The sequence below is a fragment of the Vicugna pacos genome, chromosome 14, assembly GCF_048564905.1.
Source record: "Vicugna pacos chromosome 14, VicPac4, whole genome shotgun sequence".
In the NCBI taxonomy this organism is placed as follows: domain Eukaryota; kingdom Metazoa; phylum Chordata; class Mammalia; order Artiodactyla; family Camelidae; genus Vicugna; species Vicugna pacos.
This window is the reverse complement of record NC_133000.1, coordinates 50,305,063-50,326,180: the sequence shown is the minus strand read 5'-3', so window position 1 is coordinate 50,326,180 and position 21,118 is coordinate 50,305,063. Positions and strand designations below refer to the sequence as shown.

At 41.1% G+C, this 21,118-nt stretch overlaps 1 long non-coding RNA gene across 1 annotated transcript; it reads right to left on the bottom strand.

The window, feature by feature from the left end:
• Positions 1 to 19,513: 19,513 nt before the first annotated feature.
• Positions 19,514 to 20,255, bottom strand: LOC140685527 (uncharacterized). The gene is made up of 2 exons (XR_012058781.1): positions 19,917 to 20,255; positions 19,514 to 19,721 (listed from the first exon to the last, which is right to left on the bottom strand). It is a non-coding gene; the product is annotated as an uncharacterized lncRNA (long non-coding RNA).
• Between the last annotated feature and the right edge of the window lie 863 nt (positions 20,256 to 21,118).

Below are 21,118 nucleotides of genomic sequence, written 5' to 3'. Positions count from 1 at the left end.
GCCCAGCATCATAGATGTCTTGCCCACCCCAGGGCTCAGCATGGATATCAGCACCCAGTACTGAGTGCTGGCAGTGGACTGGAGTGTTTTAACTTTCTTTCTAGCAATGAACGTGGTCTTCAAAGTTGGCCTGTCCCACTCCCAACTCCCTAAGAATTTGTTGCACCTCCTTCAGAGATTTCCACGGTGCCACAGGCTGTCAGGTCCCCTTCGTTGAGCCAAGCCTCCCTCCCCGCAGGCTGGAATAAGACAGTCTGTAAGGGAGAGAGGGCACAGTCTGAACCCCGGCCCCGGGCACCACACAGGCACTGCTGGGGAACGGTGTGTGCGGTGACGTAGCTCATGTTCTCTGCCTCCTGCCTGGTCATAAAAATGCCATCACCACCTCCTGCCCCACCTCCTTCCCATCAGCACACCAACCAGACTTGGATACTTTCCCTGCCTTCTGCTGGAACTTGACAGCTCTATCCATAAGCTCAGCTGGAGTACTGTAACCGACCAAGCAGGGCCCGATGGGGCCTTCCTGGGACACACCGCTCCCCCATGTCCTCTGCTGTAGCTCCTCTCTGAAGTACCCAGATAGTAGAAGCTCATGTATATTTCCTGAGTTTTTCAGATGCTACAAACCACCACCAATTGGAAGAAATTAAGGACTTGATGATCATGAACATGTGGCCCTCAGACCTTCTGGCACCATCAACCAATCAGAGAACTGTGCACAGCGGATCTCGTACCCTGGGACGCCCCTCCCTCGCCTGGCCTTTAAAAAGGCTCAGCTGAAGCCCGTTGAGGAGTGCTGCGTTTTTTGGGCATGAGCTACCGGTTCTCTTTGCTTGGCTCAGCAATAACCCTTTCTCTTCCCCAGACTCCGACATTTTGGTATTTTTTGGCCTCACTGTATGCGAGGGTACATTAACTTGCATTTGGTAACAATTCAAGGGAAGCAAGACTAGGAGTTTGTGTCCATGCAGGTCAACGTCGCCCAGGGGCAGACCCTTCCCTGGGTCGCAGCAGCTGCCAGAGCTCACGTCACTCCGGGAACAGGGAGGGCCTCTTCCTGACGGGCGCCAGCCGCCCCACAGCACCAGGCTGTCTGGATCCGAGGAACGTGGAGCTGCCGTCCACATCCAGGGTCGCCTGGGGGTAAGTCGCTCCTGCCTGCGCAGGCTGGCAATTCTCTCCGCTCTGGGCTTGTTCCCACTGGGAATGGAGCCATTCTGGGCTCATAGCGAGCCACTCTGGGTCCGTTCTCTTTCGGGAGCTGGGCCCGTCTGTTGGAGGCCTCGGTCTGGGGGTGAAAGTGGAATTTTTAGGTGACACTTCCTCCTCTGATTGTCTGTGCGAAAATAGCTCATTTGCTGTTTGTGGTTTTGGGTGTATTGTTTTAGGGTGAGCCACTCCAGCTTTCACAGGGTGGGAAAACCCTACCTGCTCCACCTAGACTCATTCCCTTCCGGGAAGTGGGCCATTCTGGGCTCATTGGAAGCCACTCTTTTGGGAGACAGACCACTTCGGAGGCCCCTGTCTGGGAGTGGAAGAACAACTTTGGGGCTACACCCCACCTGATCTTTTGTTTGTGGAGCCTGATTTGTTGTTTTGATGTGTGTGTGTATCAGTACTTGCACTGGCTGGCTGAGATGTCTTTGATGAGTAATAGGGCTCACGTGTGACGATACCAGGGCGTCCTTCCCTGTTGCATTGGTTGGGATTTTCCCTTTCTAGTCTTGGTCATTCATGAAGCTGCATCTCCCCTTTTGGACTGGTGGGGCACTGGTTGGGAATCCTTCTTTTGGGGGCTAGGGAACTGGGACCGTGTGAGTCCATTTTGAATCATTTGATAACATCAGCCATGAATAATTAACTATGGATATTATAACTCTTGCATCTTATAGTCCCCCTGGGGTATATTTTGCAAAACTGGGAGATTTTCAGCTATGCACCCATAAATGAAAGAAAATGATATTTTTTATTGTAACACTATGTGGGCTCAGTACTCCCTGAGATCTCCAACTGCTTTGGCTTTTATTTTGGTTGGGGGTGAGGGGGTGTGGGTATCTGAGTCTAAATCCTGTTTGCTCTTCCTGCTTTTGCTGAAAGTGAGGCATGTAAATGCGAGTGAATGATAAAGATATTGTATGTATATATAATAATATATATATATTATATATATAATATATATTGTCTATTTCTACTCTTATTTCTTTCAACTGCAGTGGGTATTGGGAAACTGGGGAGAAAAAATCCCTAAAAATAGTCAAGATGGTTGGGTTTTGTAAAAGCAATTGAGGAATTCGCATTTCTCTTCCTGTGCCTTTAAGATGTAAATGATCTACCTGCGCTCTCAAGGGGAAAAGAGTTGGGGGGAAAAAAAAAACCCAAGCAGAAAAACTGAGATCTGTAGTTCTGTTTGTATGTTGAAAAAAAAAAAAATTAACCTGTAAATGAGCTCTATTTAATTGACTTAAAAGTAAATGTTTACAAATTAAATACTTCTAAACACAAAATGTGCTAGACAGAACAAATTTCAAGTTCATGTGCTTGGGAAATATTCAATATTGAATTGATATCTGATATTACAGTTAGCTTAAGCTTGTTGGTATAATCAATACAGACATGTCTTTTATTGTACTTAAGTTTACGGAAGATCAATTAAGTTCATGTTTCTGTTGCAGTTTGTCAACAGAAAGAAAAAAATTAACTTAGTATGATGAAATTCTTATAAGTGAAGTAAATGCAAATAAGTTAGGAGCTTTTGGGTGAACTCTTTGGAAATAATTATATTTTAGGAATGTCTACTTTAAAATGCTCTCTCCAGATATTTGGTGAGTTGAAATTTTAGAGTTGTGCTAAATTAAATGATGAAAGTTTATTGGCTAGTTGGATGGCTACTTGGATAGCTAGGTCATTCATTCCCAAACAAAATAAGGTACTGAAACATTCACTAGAAATTACGGTTTTTGAGAATTCTAATTTAAACATGTAATTGCAATTACTAAAAATAATTGGAGTTACTAAAAATTTCAGTATACAGTAGGAAGGAAGGATGTATATTTTGAGGGAAAAAAAAAAGGTATGAGAAATGGAATTGCAGTTTAAGGGAAAAGAAATTCATTTGATCCTAGAGCTGACTGTTTCTAGATTGGGGAAAAAATAAGGGACAAACTAATGGATACAGAAAGTTGTGGAAAGGGAGCCCTAATAAAGGAGTTCTGTGTGTGGTTGGACTGAGATTAGGTTGAACTTAATTGGGTAAATGGATTTTATAATTGAAAATAGACTGGTGCAGGACTAGATTTGGTTCCACTGTTAAAAGAACAAGTTTACTTAGAATGCTTCTGACAACAGATTGTGTGAAACTATTTGATATTTCTGACAGACTTCCTATCAAATTCTAATTGAAGTTCTTTTAACTTCAGCTAACTTTGAGATGCTTCAAAAGGTCCGTAAGACATCAAAGAGAAAAATATTTAACTAGGGTTTGTTGGTATATTGAATTGCATGGGAATCATTGTGAAATGAATGATAAGCCTCCTCGGATTATACAGTATGGATAAATTATGTTGGTAGGGCCAGTCTAGAAATTATATGGAGTTTTTGAAATTTCGATAATGCTACCAGTCATAATTCTGGGTGTTTACTTGATGTTGTATGTCACAGCAACCTGATTAAGCTTCTTTGTCAAAAACCTTGTTATCAGGTCTTTTACTTTACTTTTTTGGGGTCTTTTATCATTGATAGACAATTAAACTGATGCTTTGCAGAACTGTCTCACCTTCAAGAGGATTTATAAGGGGGGCTTTTTGACAAGTACACAGGTTTCTTTTAAATCATACTGCCGAGCTGGGTGGGAAGTTTAAGAAGTCTAATAAAAATTGATTTCATAAAACTGGTAGTAAAAGGGATTGATTGCATAGGATTGAGTAAACTGATGAATATGGTTATTTTTTTGGTTGTCTGAAGTATTATTGGCTTTTAATCTATTTTTCTAATTGAACTGTTTACCAAATATTTGTCGCCCTTCTCTACCTTGTCCCCCATGTTTAAGATAAATTCTCTGATGTAGTTGTCACAGAGTATAACTACTCATGATGTGTAACAATGCTTGCTTGAAGCCTGTTGCTAAAAGCACGTGTACAGTGCTTGCGTGACAATAGGGTATAAGTGTATAGCCCATAAAGTGTTTGCCCATCAACGTATCTCTGAGCCTGTTCATAATATGTGATTAGTTTCTCCCCAACTAGGATAACTAGGCAAATATAGAGGAGGCCTAGCACCGAGGGACACCATCTGAACCTGGGGCAGGAGCCATCCCCTGGCATTGAGATTCTGATCATCAAAGCTTTCTATTGAAAAATTTGTAATCGATAGAGGAAATATCAAAAAATCTATACATATTGAGATATAGGGAATTTATTCTAGCTTATGCATGCTTTGACTTAAACTTTGCTGACCAAAGCGGTCTGTTTTGTGGCCTTTTGGACATGCATCGTACATCGACTTTGGCCTTGAGGAGGGGAACGTATTTGAAAAATCAAAATGGAGGAGCTGTGGTTCAGACATCCAAGGTAAATCTAGGTGCCCATTGTGGAGGTGATTTCAGACACGTTCCTGTACTGTTGAGGTCTGGAATTTTCTGGGCTTTGTCATACTCAGGATGCTCCAGCCATTCTCAAGCAGTGTCTGTTAGCCTGTGGCAGCTATAACCTTATGACCTCAAAGTCTCCTCTTGTAACTATTAAATTTTTAGACAATAAAATTGCTTTAGATCAGATGTTAGCAGAAAAAAAGGAGACATGTGTAGTGGCCAACAGCTTTTGTAATATATATGTTAATACCACATCAGAAGTTAAAACCTTCTCAGATAAAAGCAGACAGCCAGCTACTTGGCTACAAGTCTCCCCCAGAGTCCAGACTGGTTTTCAGTCTTACTCTCCTGAATTCCTCAGGGATTGAGATCTTAATCATACGAAACTCGAATCCAGGTCGTGAAACTTGGGAATATTTTCAACTTGGTGTCCATTCGCCAACTCGAGGTAGGACTACACCCCATTTCAGTAGAAGTAGCCAGAGTGGCTGTCACCCTATTCCCTTAAAGATTTGGGGAGGAATGAAACAGGATTGGAGATTGAAACAGAGGTCCTCTGCCGAGTTTAGGATTAACCTCTTCTTATCCAGTACCTATTCGATAATTAATTAATTAAAAATAATGAGATTGAGGAGTAAGAAAGAAAGGGAGGGAATTGTAACTGAACAGGACCCTATGGGTCCTTCCTGGGACAGACTGCTCCCCTATATCCTCTGCTGTAGCTCCCTCTGAAGTACCCAGATAGTAGAAGCTCATGTATATTTCCTGAGTTTTTCAGATGCTACAAACCTCCACCAATTGGAAGAAATTAAGGACTTGATGATCATGAGCATGTGGCCCTCAGACCTTCTGGCGCCATCAATCAATCAGAGAACTGTGCACAGCGGATCACGTACCCTGGGACGCCCCTCCCTCGCCTGGCCTTTAAAAAGGCTCAGCTGAAACCCTCTGGGGGCGTTCTGGGTATTTTGGGCATGAGACGCAGGTTCTCCTTGCTCAGCCCAGCAAGAACACTTTCTCTTCCCCGAGCTCAGATGTTTTGGCATGTTTTGGTCTCACTGTTTGTGGGGCATATGAACTTCCATTGGATAACAGTACTTAGGAGTCTCCTCTCTTCTCTCTCCTCCCTCCTGCAATATTTTGACCTCTTCCAGCTCTTCTGGCTCCCATGTCTCATGCTAAGACATCATCATTAGTCCCTTCTCCCATCACACCCTACCTCTGACTGTTTGCTCAAAAACACTAAACTTCTTAGGTTTTTAACATACTGTTTTCTTCACTTTCTTACCATTGCCCAGGCTCTTTTCTTGGACTGCAATTCCTTTCTCTACCTCCTCTCCTCATTTGCAAGAAAAAAAATATCTATGGACCAAAAGAGGATAAGAGGTTTGATTTCTTTATTTTTATGATCTCTAATTTTTTTTAACATTCTGTATTGATTTATAATCATTTTACAATGTTGTGTCAAATTCCAGTGTAGAGCACAATTTTTCACTTATACATGAACATATATATATTCATTGTCACATTTTTTTCTTTGTGAGCTACCATAAGATCTTGTGTATATTTCCCTGTACTATACAGTATAATCTTGTTTATCTATTCTACATTTTGAAATCCCAGTCTATCCCTTCCCACCTCTTACACCCTTGGCAACCACAAGTTTGTATTCTATGTCTGTGAGTCTGTTTCTGTTTTGTATTTATGTTTTGTTTTGTTTTTTTGTTTTGTTTTGTTTTGTTTTTAGATTCCACATATCAGCGATCTCGTATGGTATTTTTCTTTCTCTTTCTGGCTTACTTCACTTAGAATGACATTCTCCAGGAGCATCCATGTTGCTGCAAATGGCATTATGTTGTCGGTTTTTATGGCTGAGTAGTATTCCATTGTATAAATATACCACATCTTCTTTATCCAGTCACCTGTTGATGGACATTAAGGCTGTTTCCATGTTATGATCTCTAATTTTAATTGGACACAACATATGGACATGTTATATAAGATTGCTCAGTTTTACCACCACTCCTCATTCCCAGCCATCCCTCTTATATAAAACTCTATTAAAAAATTTTTAAATATTTTTCCATTCTTTACCCTGGCATCAGAATGCCTTTGGGTTTATAATATTGACAATAACACTACCTAGTCCAAAAGCTCAGCTCTGAGTACAGAGTAAAAAAAATGTGTCCAAAATGTCTTTTGTCACAATGTAAAGTCACTCTTTGTCGATATAACATACATTTTTCTATGTAACATAAATTAAATCTTTAAACCATATCTTGTTACTAAAATAAAAGTGTTCTGTAATTTCATCACCATAGCAGATAATATAAATATTTAGAAAGTTTATTGTACTTAATGACCTTTTGATTACCAATTAACAATTGTAGAATTATTATATGTAACATAATGTTCTTGATTTGCTCAAATTACTTGATATTCTTTTCCTAGAAGATGTCAAATGGATGAAAATTGTCATCAATGTTTTTGTTCATGATAATGTTGGCAGACAAAAACCCTAAAATCTAAACCTAAGTTTTTTAAATCATTTGACAATGTTTATAGGAAAAATATTCCTTTAAAGGAAAAGTATTCCTTTATAGAGACCTAAGTCTCTTGAATATCTTAGGAAATTTATTCCTCCTGAGCATCTTAGGAAAGTTATTCCTATATTTTATTTTTCCGAGGTCACAAAGAGGGGCAGAAAATTTAGTTGGCCCCCTCAGTTTCCAAATCTAGTATAATGCCAGCAACTTTTAATTGTAATAGTAAAGCAGCAGAAATTACAGAAACTTCCTTACTACAGACTTCCCATAAATCCTGCATGCCACTGGATTCTGAACAGTGTATATCAAATATTGGTTTTCTATAGAACATGTCTATAAAAAATTTTTAATATCTTTCATAGTTATCCTTGAAAACGGGTGAGCTAGTAGTTAGGAAATATTCTATATTTTATGCTTCAAAGTTCTCAACCCAATGGTGTCTTTACATTTTTGTTCCCTCACATCATTTCATCTCCACCACAGTCCTGTGGGGTAGCTCAGGTTGTGTGGCAAGTGCCTTCTTCCTTTATTCTACCCCTTCGAAGAGAGACTTAACCTTAGTCTGTGTTTTGGGAAGCCACGTGCTTCAGGGGAAGCTGGATGATTCTGCCAGTGATGGGTTTGAGAACAGCAAAGAAATGTGAGAGAACATCTCTGAGGGGCTGCTGGAGAGGTTTTAAAACACACCAAGGGGAAACCTCTCTTTCCCTGCCCCTAGATGTTGTAGTCACAGAAGAAAAAGGTGAGCCCATGGGAAGTTCTTTCAGGGGACTTCTCTTGTTCCTTTCATTGAGAGTGGTCCCTCGGCTTCTTCATTTGACTTATTTCTCTAACTCTATGAATTCGGGAATGACAGTTACCTACAGTGGTCTTGAAGGACTGGTTTTATGTGGGAAGGTCCCTGTGCAGATCGTATGCATCTAATGTTTTTGTTGCAAGGGCTGTTTTTAGTATGCACGCCTGCCACGTCTTTCCTCCGTGTGTGCCGGCTGTTACCCCCTTGACTGAGGGTGTGACTGGTGCTGTGGAAACCGCAGCCTGCACTGGATACTGAGTGGAACCTCCTCTTTGCTCTGTGGTTGTCACAGCCCTGTCAGGGACTGGGACTGCTCCCCAGGTGTTGGAGTAGAAGCCCCCAGATCCATTTCTAAGCTGCAGTGTGTGGTAGGCCAGGCTAGGGTGCTTCCACTGATAGAGGGGGGCCACTGAATGTTCTTCCACAGGAGATCCACCAGGAAGTGTCCTCTGTGGTGTCACCTGTCACCTGTTGTACGGGCTCACAAAGTACACTATAGTGGACGCTGCCCTCGGCCTCACCACAGCCATGGGAACGCTGGCACGTGCCCTGATGTCCCTTAGGTGCTGCGCTTACTGAGTCACCAGGGCAGATCCACTGAAGTCAGTCACCAGGACGTGCCATAGTCATGGATCTGGACCCGCGGGTGGGATCCAGGATCAACCCAGACCCCAACTGAATTTACAAAGGCATTGGCAGTGTAAATCTGCCACGGCTGCCTGGGACATGCCTCAAATTTTAGCCCCAACTGTGAATTTGTGCAGCCCCTGGAAATGGGCTCAGATTTCTGCCCCACCTCTGCTTAGGTACAACCCACCAGCGACTGCACGCGATAGAGGCTGCCATGGCTGAATCCCACCCCTCCCTTGATGTGCCAACGATGGAGCCATATATATGGGACCCAAGCTCCATTGCACACACTCTCAGCCTAAGCCCGTAGCACACTCCAGCCCCCCAGGCTGCCTCCATGCAGCCAACCCCAGTTCCTTCCCCAGGTCCGTGCTCTGAAGTCCGAGCTCCAGCACCCAGCCTCAGCACGTATCAGGTGGTGACCACACAGATCCTCTGCACCTGTTTCTCTCCATTCTGTTTGTGGCTGCCGGATTCTCCTCCGAACCTCTGAAGCTCCCCTTCTGTCCCAGCTGCCCTTCCTGCTGGAGAGGATACTTTTCCTCTTTCACTGCTCCTTCCCAGGGCTCATGTCGCATCCTGATTTCTTTTTTCCTTCTACTCTCGTTTTCGTGATGATCTTTCCTGTAGCTTCACTTGTACACTATCTTCTGCCAGAGCTCAGCAGGTATTCTGTGAGAATTGTTCCACATGTAGATATATTTCTGATGTATTTGTCAGAGAGGGTGAGCTCCGTGTCCTTCTTTTCTGCCATCTTGAAGCCCCTCTCAGAAAACTTTTCATTTTCAACTACTATCCCTGCCATAAATGTCATGTGTGTATTTGAGAACATGAAACTAAGCATTGATTTCTTCTATTAGTCAAGCCCTTTCCGCGTGAGTCCTCACATTGCTGTTTTAATAACCAAACGCTGAGAACTCTTAGTACTATTTTGCCAGCTGCCTGACTGGAGAACACGTGATACGACTCGCAGGAAGACCATGGAAAGAAGTATAGATTAACATTTTAGATTATGATCTCATTACACTAAAGAAAATTTTGCAATTATTTTTGATAGATATCTCATTTCAAAATGAGTATGGCAACATTTAAGTCATTTCTTTTATCACAAATCAGTGAAATAGAACATTTACTAATGATGTATCACTGAACAGCAAACATATTCATGAAAACCCCTGATCCATGTATTTTCAGTTTAATTTTAACATATTGTGAGGCTTCTTTGTCTAAAGAGAATGATGTTAAATTAAAACATTTTTAAAGTATATTCCAATGGGGAAACTATATCCAGCAAAAACCCCAAGTCCCAGTCTGCACGGCCAGTCTGACGGACGCAGATGAGAACTGCGAGGGTGCCGTGGGCAGCGATCACAGCCTCGGCTCTTTCTGTGGAAGAACATTTACAGTTTGCACTGGGAGCTGAGTATCTTGTTCTGTGTGGGACCAGCCCCACCCAGGATGCCCGCATCCAGGGTTTCAATGCAGTTTAATCCAGTCTCTCCACGCTGTTTCTTGTCATATCAGGTTATTTTCTCCTGTTTGGGATTCCAGAGCCAATGACCAAGGTCAGCCCAACACAATAGTGTGTGTGTGTGTGTGTGTGTGTGTGAGCCTGATGGGAAAGAATAAAGTCTACGACTTGTCGGCTCATCTCTGCTTGTAGCACTGCCAAATTTGGTGGCATATTTCATTTCTGTTTTGTTCTAAATGCCAAAGAATGGTTGGGCCATCCCTGGGACTTCCTTATTTATTAATCTCTTCCCATTCTGTCTGTCAAGTGAGGTCTTCTGTTAGAGCCATAACACCGAAGGCACCACTGAAAGATTCCTCAAGCGACTGTGACACTCGGCTTGACCATTAGGGTCACTGAAGCCAACCAGAGAGCCATGACCAGAATCTTTATCCTTTTGTCTATTCTTGAAAAAGGTACTAATGTCATATTCCATACAATTTATAGGCCGTGATTTACCACTGCTGAACAAGTATTGTATTCATTATTTTATTATTACCTATAAGACAGTCATGAACATCTTTAAAAAGAGGTTTTTTTCCTTCAGCTGAACTTTTCCATGTGATAAATTCCCATAAATGAGATTGTTAAAAGTATTACAAATGATAAGTATGATACAACTGCACAGAAATAAAATTTAGGGTAAAAACATTGTTAAGAAAAAAGGGAACACAATATGCCTTAAAACGTCTAGTAACTACACATGAGGTCAGGACGGAGGAGGGACGTGCCAAAAAAAAACTGCAACAAGATAATGAGATTATGAGCATTTTTTTCCCAAAACTTTATAAAGTGTTCAATTTTGCTGGAATTTTTTAAAAAGAGCACTGAAGTTTTCTAATTATAGGGACGCATGAGTTTCTCATTGGAAAAGTATTCTTATTCCCTGAAGAGTATGTGGGAATAGAATGGCTTTTTTCCAGAGTATTATAGCTTTTTAACGACATCGTCAAACTATAACTGTATTGTTTGCTGGGGTTTCAATATTTGAAAAGTATAGAAAGGGCAATAACAACAAAAATAGAATCTCAAAGTTCCCTGTTTTACTGCACTGCTTCCTCAGAAACATGCACATTTGAGGGGTTATAAGAATGGCTGATCTACTAATTCAACATAATGGAATAATCATCTTTTCATATTTTAGTCTCATTCATTCAGATATGAATTTCATTTACATCTTGTATGTAAATTCCAAAGGAAAGACAAAATAAACAATGAGAAGGGAATAACACGGAGGGTTCATTGGTTTTGCTTTGTGTGGGCAAGAAATAAAATGTTTTCCTCTGTTTTGTAAAATTGTCTTAAAAGATGGATAATAGCATTAATGCATTCTAGTAGCTTTAAATCAAAATTTAAGTCTTTTTTTTTCCTTTTTGCTTCTTTCATTATGCATCATTTCATCCTTACTTCAATAATTAGGTAAGCTCTAGCATTTGATAGGAATTGTGTTTTATGTCTAAATACCTTATAGGCTAAAGCAGATACTGTTTTGTTTTTTTAATCAATGTTATTGGGCCTAATTTCATTTTGAAGTCACAGTAAAAGAGCAGCCGTGGATGCTGGGTTTGCGGGGAGGGGTATATGTTTTTGTTCTGTTTTGTTTTTTTACTAAAGAATTTGCTCTGTATGGGGTGGATGGGTTGAGGTGTGTGTGTGTGTGTGTGACTGATTCCCACCTTGGTAAGTAAGGTTCAGCCAGGGAAATCCAAAGAAAAAGAAGTTACCAAAAAAAAAGTTTCTTTTAACTTGTGTTTGCCAATCCGGAAGAGAGTTTTGCAAATAGGTCACTCATTAAAAGTTTATATGGTAAATTCAGGAAGGCTCATCCCGGGGAGAACAAGAGTGAAGGTTTTATAGAGCATTCTGGGTGGGCAGAACCCAAAGCTTGCGTAAACCATTACTCTTTCAAATACTCCTCCAGCCGCTCAAAAAGCATTCAGTTACTGCTTACCCTTAAGTAAACACGTCTAATCATCGTTTTCCCTCCCAGGAATCAAAAGGAGACAAACTCGGTTGCACAATTAAACAAGTGATTCATTTCTCATGCACCGTCTCCAGATACGTGAATGCTAAGCAGTGCTGGAGCCGGGGGAGGGGAGCGATGTACAATAGATTATTTAAGGAACTCGCAGTGCTTTTCATCTTCTTAAGAGTGACATCTTCTCCATTTTTAAAGATTTTCCAAAGTCACCCCCCGAAATCTGAACGATCAGTGACAACATACACTGAAGATGGAAATGTTTAAGATTTTTTAAAGCACTTTTTTACTTTTACTGACATGGGCAACCAAATAGATGATCCACTTCCTTAGGAAAACATAAAACACTTCTCCAGTAAAATCTAAAAATTATTCCTGCATCCAAGAGTCTCGCTAGCTTTATTCCCCAGATATTTCTAGAAAAATTTCAGAGTTTACAGGTCCCATTATACATCTGAACTCTTTAAAAAAAAACTTTATTGTGGTATAAATTCTTTACAATAAACTACACATATTTCAGATGTACAATTTGATGAATTTTGATAGATGTCTACACCGATGAAACCACTGCCACAATCAAGATACTTAACACTTCCATCTCTCCCCAGGATGTGCAAATTTTGAACTCCCAGTTTCTCTCTTCCCACCCCTTTTACCCACTGGTAACCATAAATCCGTTCATCTGAACTCTTTAATCTCATAATTCAAGGCCACTACTTCGTGGTTCTCTGGATAACCTCGTTCCTTCCATGGCAACCCCATTCCTTCCATTGAGCTCTCCTTCCAAGCTCCCATCACCAGAGCTCTCTCTCTTTTATGTTCAACATAGCATCCAGTTCAGGGCTTAATAATCGTAAGGCTTTACCTGCTTCTATTAGCATTCTTGAAATACATTGAAATAAATAACCAGTTACTATAATTGCTTGCATTTTTCTCCAGTCCCATTTACTTGTAAGATTAAATATTACTTGAACAGTCACATGAGAATTTCTTGTTATTTTTTTCCCCGAGTTTAGATTTTAGTAACTGCGTAATTGAAATCCTTATGACAAGAGGTTTTTGGATGAAACCTGGGCATTTCATGTTACATTATGAGACACCGGATGTTAATGAACACCTTCTGTTTTAGCCGGCTTTCCCTGGCCAGGAAGAGGGGTTGCCGCTTTGTTACTCAGGCAGAGAAGTCCACACACCCAACTCGGCCTGCATGGACATTAAAGAGGGGGCCTCATTACTACTGAGGAGGGAAGTGCGTTCCAGCTCCCCATGTGGTGTCCACTGACCCTGAGAAGGGGTGGCCTTGTTATCACGGGATGGCAAAAATCCTGGCTCCCCACTAGGCCTCCTCTGACACCCAGGTGCAGGCTCCTTACTTGGCCTTCTCTGCCCCGGGGAGGGTGGGGATAAGCATGGAAGCCTGGGCTCCCCACTTTGAGGAGGTAGCGATGAGACCACGAGGTAGCAATGAGACCACGTATTTTGTGTTTGTTTTCTGTGTATTTGGCTGAAGTAGAGCAGCTATTGTCCAGAGGTTTTCTATCTGGCTAGGTTGCTTCTTTGCTGGTCCGTCCATAGAGAGGAGAGTTTTGCTGGGGGCATTTTGTGTCTGTGTCCTATGGTGTTTCAGGGTTGCTGGTTTCTCTGTTTCCATGTCTAGGATAATGCAAAGGAAAACTCAGCCAACTCACCCCCATGTTGTCCCCTGAGTCCTGAGGTCCCTACCTGGTCTTCTTTCTCTCCACATTTTCTTAGGTCTGTTTCATAAAATGTTCAGATATAAATCTAACAAAATATGTACGAGATCTATATGAAGAAAATTGCAGAACTCTGATGAATGAAACAAAGAACCAAATAAATGGAGAAATTTTTCATGAGTGAGGATAGGAAGACTCAATATTATCAAGATGTTAGTTCTTCCCAACTTGATTTATAGACGTCATGCGCTCCCATCCAGGGCAGACTTCCACATCTTTGGTCAGAACTGCCATGGAAGCAAAATATTTGGGCTTAGAGTTAAGCAGAGTTTGCACGTAAACTGTGGTCCTCTTAACGATGGTACAGTTTCTTCAGATTCTGTTCTAGGTAAAATAAACTGGTTCAAGGATTTCAATGGAGGACTCTTACTTCTAGGAAGATGGAGTAGACGTACATTTTCTATTCCTCCTACTAATTACAACTGAAAACTCTGCTTTCTCTGTACATGCATCAAAATTTCACTACAAATTTCAAAAAGTTGTTTCCATTTCATTCAAATTTTTTTTAATTTGTACCTACATTTATTGATGTATAGTCGATTTACAATGTTGCATTAGTTTCTGATGTATAGCAGTGATTCAGTTATATGTATATATTCTTTTTCATATTTTTTAACATTTTTTATTGAGTTATAGGCATTTTACAATGTTGTGTCACATTCCAGTGTAGTGTACAATTTTTCACTTATACATGAACATGCATATATTCATTGTCACATTTTTTTTTTGCTGTGAGCTACCACAAGATCTTGTATATATTTTCCTGTGCTATACAGTATAATCTTGTTTATCTATTCTGCATTTTGAACTCCCAGTCTGTCCCTTCCCACCCTCGCCCCCTTGGCAACCACAAGTCTGTATTCTATGTCTATGAGTCTGTTTCTGTTATGTATTTATTTTTTGTTTGTTTGTTTTTTTCAGATTCCACATATGAGTGATCTCATATGGTATTTTTCTTTCTCTTTCTGGCTTACTTCACTTAGAATGACATTCTCCAGGAACATCCATGTTGCTGCAAATGGCGTTATGTTGTCAGTTTTTATGGCTAAATAGTATTCCATTGTATAAATATACCACCTCTTCTTTATCCAGTCATCTGTTGATGGACATTTAGGCTGTTTCCATGACTTGGCTATTGTAAATAGTGCTGCTATGAACATTGGGGTGCAGGTGTCATTTTGAAGTAGGGTTCCTTCTGGATATATGTCCAGAAGCGGGATTCCTGGATCACATGGTAAGTCTATTCCTAGTCTTTTGAGGAATCTCCACACTGTTTTCCACACCAGCAGAGTAGGTTCCCTTTTCTCCACAGCCTCTCCAACATTTGTCATTTGTGGACTTTTGAATGATGGCCATTCTGACTGGTGTGAGGTGATACCTCATTGTAATTTTGATTTGCATTTCTCGGATAGTTAGTGATATTGAGCATTTTTCCATGTGCATATTGATCATTTGTATGTCTTCCTTGGAGAATTGCTTGTTTAGGTCTTCTGCCCGTTTTTGGATTGGGTTGTTTGTTTTTTTCTTATTAAGTCGTATGAGCTGCTTATATATTCTGGAGATCAATACTTTGTCGGTTTTATTTGCAAAAATTTTCTCCCATTCCGTAGGTTGTCATTTATTTTTTACTTATGGTTTCCTTTGCTGTGCAGAAGCTTGTAAGTTTCATTAGGTCCCATTTGTTTATTCTTGCTTTTATTTCTATTGCTTGGGTAGACTGCCCTAGGAGAGCGTTTTTGAGATGAATGTCAGATAATGTTTTGTCTATATTTTCTTCTAGGAGGTTTATTGTATCTTGTCTTATGTTTAAGTCTTTGATCCATTTTGAGTTGATTTTTGTGTATGGTGTAAGGGAGTGTTCTAGCTTCATTGATTTACATCTGCTGTCCAGTTTTCCCAACACCATTTGCTGAAGAGGCTGTCTTTATTCCATTGTATGTTCTTGCCTCCTTTGTCAAAGATTAGTTGACCAAAAATTTGTGGGTTCATTTCTGGGCTCTCTATTCTGTTCCATTGGTCTATATATCTGTTTTTGTACCAATACCATGCTGTTTTGATTACTGTAGCTCTGTAGTATTGTCTGAAGTCTGGGAGAGTTATTCCTCCAGCCTCTTTCTTTTTCTTCAGTAATGCTTTGGCAATTCTAGGTCTTTGATGGTTCCATATAAATTTTATTATGATTATTTCTAGTTCTGTGAAATATGTGCTGGGTAATTTGATAGGGATTGCTTTAAATCTGTAGATTGCCTTGGGCAGTGTGACCACTTTAACAATATAGATTCTTTCAATCCAGGAGCATGGGATATCTTTCCACTTTTTTAAGTCTTCTTAAATTTCCTTAACCAGTGTTTTTTTGTAGTTTTTCATGTATAAGTCTTTCATCTCCTTGGTTAGATTTATTCCTAGGTATTTTATTACTTTGGGTGCTATTTTAAAGGGAATTATTTCTTTCTTTTTCTGTTGATTCATTGTCAGTGTAAAGAAATGCAACTGATTTTTGAACGTTAATCTTGTAACCTGCTACCTTGCTGAATTCTTCGATTATTTCTAGTAGTTTTTGTGTGGACCTTTTAGGGTTTTCTATATACAGCATTGTGTCATTTGCATATAGTGACACTTTTACCCCTTCTTTTTCAATTTGGGTTCCTTTTATTTCTCTCTCTTGCCTGATTGCTGTGGCTAGAACTTCCAAGACTGTGTTGAATCATATTCTTTTTATTATAGGTTATTACAAGCTATTGAATATAATTCCCTGTGCTATACAGTAGGACCCTGTTGTTTATCTATTGTGTATATAACAGTTAGTATCTGCAAATCTCAAACTCCCAATTTATCCCTCCTTACCCTCCTTCTTCCCTAGTAACCATGAGTTTTTCTGTCTGTGAGTCTGTTTGTTTTGTAGATAAGTTCATTTGTGTCATATTTTAGATTCCACATATAAGTGGTATCATATATTTGCCTTTCTCGGACTTACTTCACTTAGTATGACAATCTCTAGGTCCATTTATGTTGCTGCAAATGGCATTATTTCATTCGTTTTTATGGCTGAGTAGTATTCCATTGTGTATATATTATGTACCACAACTTCTTTATCCAGTCATCTGTCAAGGGATATTTAAGTTGTTTCTATGTTTGGCTACTATAAATAGTGCTGCTGTGAACATTGGGGTACATTTGTCTTTTCAAATTAGAATTTTCTCCAGATATATGCCCAGGAGTGGTATTGCTGGATCATTGGGTAACTCTATTTTTAGTTTTTTAAGGAAATTCAAATTATTTTAAAATTTCTCTTAAGCTTTCTTCTTTGACCCGTGTGCTATTCAGACATGTGTTGTTTAATCTTCACATATTTTAGGATTTTCTGGTTATCTTTCTGTTTCTGATTTCTGGTTTAATTCCATCATGGTATGAGAACAAGCATGGTATGATTTTTATTCTTTTAAATTTTGAAGGTGTACCTCGTGGCCCAGAATGTGGTCTGTCTTGCTGAACGTTCCGTGTGAGCTTGAAAAGAGTGTGTGTTCTACTGTTGTGGGTGAAGTCGTCTATAGATGTCCATCATACCCAGTTGATTGATGGTGTCATTGAGTTGGGTATGTCATTACTGAGTTTCTGCCTGCTGGATCTGTCCCCAAATCCTCCCCTCAAAGATTTCAAACGTAAGATTTCAGACACCTTGCATTTGAGTCCTGTATAATGAAGATAACTAAGGGGACACCTAGTCAGCAGCAGACCTAGTGGGATGTGCATTGTGAGTCTCTGAGGGGCTCCTAAACCAGGCAGAACAGAGCAAATGTTCTCTCCCCAGGTGGCACTGGACCAGGGCTGGCTTCCCCGGGCCAGGGCAGAGCAGAGCATCTCTGGGGAAGAGAGCACAACTGGACTCCTGTGAGCCGCTGGCTCCCCAGAGGGAGAGGAGAAGCGGAGCAGAGCACACCCAGGTGTTTACATTTCAGACTCACGCATCAAATAAAGTGCTCCTCTGGGGAAGCACTCATAAAGAAGCGGCAGGGTAAGGCTTTAGTCTAGTTACATTCCCTCCACATGGAAGAAACATCAAAAGTAGTGGAGGAACTGCCCCCGCCCCACCTTCCAAGAGTACACTAACTCTTCCAAAAAAAAAAAAATCCAAAAATAGTTCCCAGACATGTAAGATATTAGCATTATTGGAGACATTTTATTAGAATCTGAAGACCCAGAGATTTGCCAAATGTTGATGAACGGCTAAAGTTAATACACAGGCTGAAGCTTATAGTACATGTAATTTCTCTTCTAGAAAATCTTCTATTTGGCCTCCACTCTTGACTTCAGACAATGATAAACTAGGTTTATGTTAGCAAAGAAATGGTGACAGATGGAGGATGGGGGAGAGGAAGAAAAGGCAGGAAGTAAGGGAGGTGGGAACAAAGAGGAGAAAGGAAGGGAAGAGGTCATCACTGTTAACAGGTAGGTGTGAACAGCCCCAGACTTTTTCTACGTGGGGTTGAGAGAGTGGTCAGTTTCTGAATCTGGACCCTAAACAGGCAAGAGGTGTTTATCTCTGTGGGGCTTCTTAACGTTTTCTTTCTTCGACTCTTCTCTAAGTAAAAATTATTTTTTTCTGGGGAAGAGAATTTAGGATGGGGAAGTATGTCTTTCTAACTAACATTAAGGGAGAGCATGAAGCAGCACCCAAAGCCGCAGTGGTCACTGCAGGTGCCTGGCAGGGAGGCGTCTGTGTGAGGCTTGCCCGGTTTGGATCTGCAAATGTCAGATCCTGGAGCTCAGGGTCACTGATACTGCACTAGACCCGAGGGCAGGACCCAGGGCAGGTGGGAGTGGAGATCGTGGGTGTCCTTTGGGCCCATATGAGCAGCAGGGTCCTTACCTAGACCCCTCCTTGGCACAAAAGACAAATCAGGCTTAGTTTCATTTCTTTTTTTTTTTTAACATTTTTTATTGATTTATAATCATTTTACAATGTTGTGTCAAATTCCAGTGTAGAGCACAATTTTTCAGTTATACATGAACATATATATATTCATTGTCACATTTTTTTCTCTGTGAGCTACCATAAGATCTTGTATTTCCCTGCACTATACAGTATAATCTTGTTTACCTATTCTACAATTTTGAAATCCCGTCTATCCCTTCCCACCCTCCACCCCCTTGGCAAAGTTTAGTTTTATTTCTAAAAATAAAAACCAAGATCATGCATTTAGGAGGTGGATTGTTGTAAAAGTGAAGGCCCATTTCAGCTGGTCATTCCCACTTGTTGTTTTGCCAACAGACATTTGAAAATGGCACCTGCTTCCGTTGGCAAAGTTGTGTCAATGGACAGGGTGGGTAGCCCTGAATGACTGCTGAGGTAGTGGTTGAACTGGGGCTGTTAACATTTTCACTAATCCCACCTCTCAAAGTATTTGTTGGGAAATTAGTCACTCTGTGGGGCCCCCAGCTGAAGAATGAAGAGAAGGAAGGGGTAGAGTGAAGAAGATATAAACCCTCTGCTTTCACACGGCTGCTGCAGTGACTTGATTGACAGTAAACCAGGTGCGAGGAGCTTGGATGGTCAGGAACCCCCATGGGTGGGTAAGACTTGTGACTTCTTTTCCATGTTGGTGGCTTCTGATGGCCTGAGCAGCTCTCCTGTCCATTCTGGAGAAATGGATAGTTACACCTGCGTATCAGTTTGGATTGCTCTTAAATTGGTAGTAACGAACTTGACAAATAACTAAGCAAATAGGAATTTATTTTCCTCATTGAGGACGAAGTTGGAAGATAGGTGGTTCCAGGGCTGGTGCAATCCTTTGTGATGTCAGGGAACCTCAAGGCTCCTCCTTCTTTACCACTCTTCAAACTAAGTCTGTTGTCTGTTGCCTCAATGGCACAAGATAGCTGCTTAAGTTCCAGATGTCACACTTCAGTGCAAGACAGGAAAAACTGGGAAAGAGGAAAGAAGGGACTTTAAATATTTGTTGGTTTATCCAGAGAACCCTGGGACACAATTTTGATCCTGAAGCAAGGAAAACTGATTTTAAACCCAGAATCATTTTGGCCTAAAGCTACTCAGGCTGGGTATTCTTGACAACTCTGGACCCTTTCCACCTAACAACCTGTTTCCAGAGAATTTCTCACCAAAACAGAGCTGGATGAGATCATAAGGTGGGACATATAAATGCTGCAAATGTCAGATCCTGGAACAGCCCAGCTCCCAAAGGCCTTGCAGCACAAGTCACTGTTCATCTAGAGATTTAAGGATCAAGGAAATAAACCTTGGTTTCTCAGGAGAATAAAAGGATGTTTGCAGGAAGAAACAGTACTCTCCCCAAATGCTGCTCCTGGAGGACAGAGGCAAAGGCACACCTGCTCTGACATTGCTCCTGGGGTCATCTCGCCTTTATGACACCAGGAGTCATGCTAACATCACAGAGCCCAGGGTCATCCTAGTAAAAGGTGCATGTGGAAGAAGTCCGTGAGAGTCTATAATAAATAGTTAACAGGAGTTACTGAGGGAGGGAGCGGGAGCTGGGAGATACGTGAAAAGGAGATACCACAATTTACACTTCTTGTACCGGCGTATTTGGAGAAACAGGTGCTTACACCACTTCTGACTTCTGAGGTTAGTGATCCGCGCAGCGGGACAGTGAGTGGTTCGCAATGACAGGTGGAAAATCTCGGGCTGGATTTCCAAAGGTGCTAACCACGCGCTAGGCACCCAGACTCTGAGGTTGCCCTGGGCGTGGCTCCTGCCCTCCAGAGGAAGTGATGAAGCAGGAATGCAAATTCCTCTGACACAGAGTAGAAAGTGGTTGAATAATAAAGAGGTTCCGAAGAAATACCATGAGAACTGGAAAAAGACTTCCTTCCGAGGAAGGAGGATCAAGGGAGGCAGAGTCTCATGAAAGAGATGACAAAATATGAAATGTCTATAAAATGTTTAAACACTCTTACACACTTTCTTTTTTTCTCCCGAGATCAGTTCCTTTGTCACGTCTGGAGTGAAGGGTGCCCTGCTTCTCCCAGAGATCAACTGCCCAGACCCATGGTGTCTGTGCTACCTCACATCAGCACCTTTTCCTGTTTATCAATCGGCCTCCATTAGACTCTTGAGTTACGGTCAGAGCATGTCACACGTCCAGGGGGACACACAGCCTGGCACTGGCAGCCATCCCCTCCATCCCTTCATTCAGTTTGTCAAGCTCTGTGCTAGGGGTTGAGGGGGCAAGCAAAGCTGAGTAAGTTAAAATATCTACCATCGAGGAGAGAAACACAGAAATCAGTAGTGACAGTGCAGTGGCAGAAGCGCTTTGACAGGAACAGTGCACGGGGCTGATAGA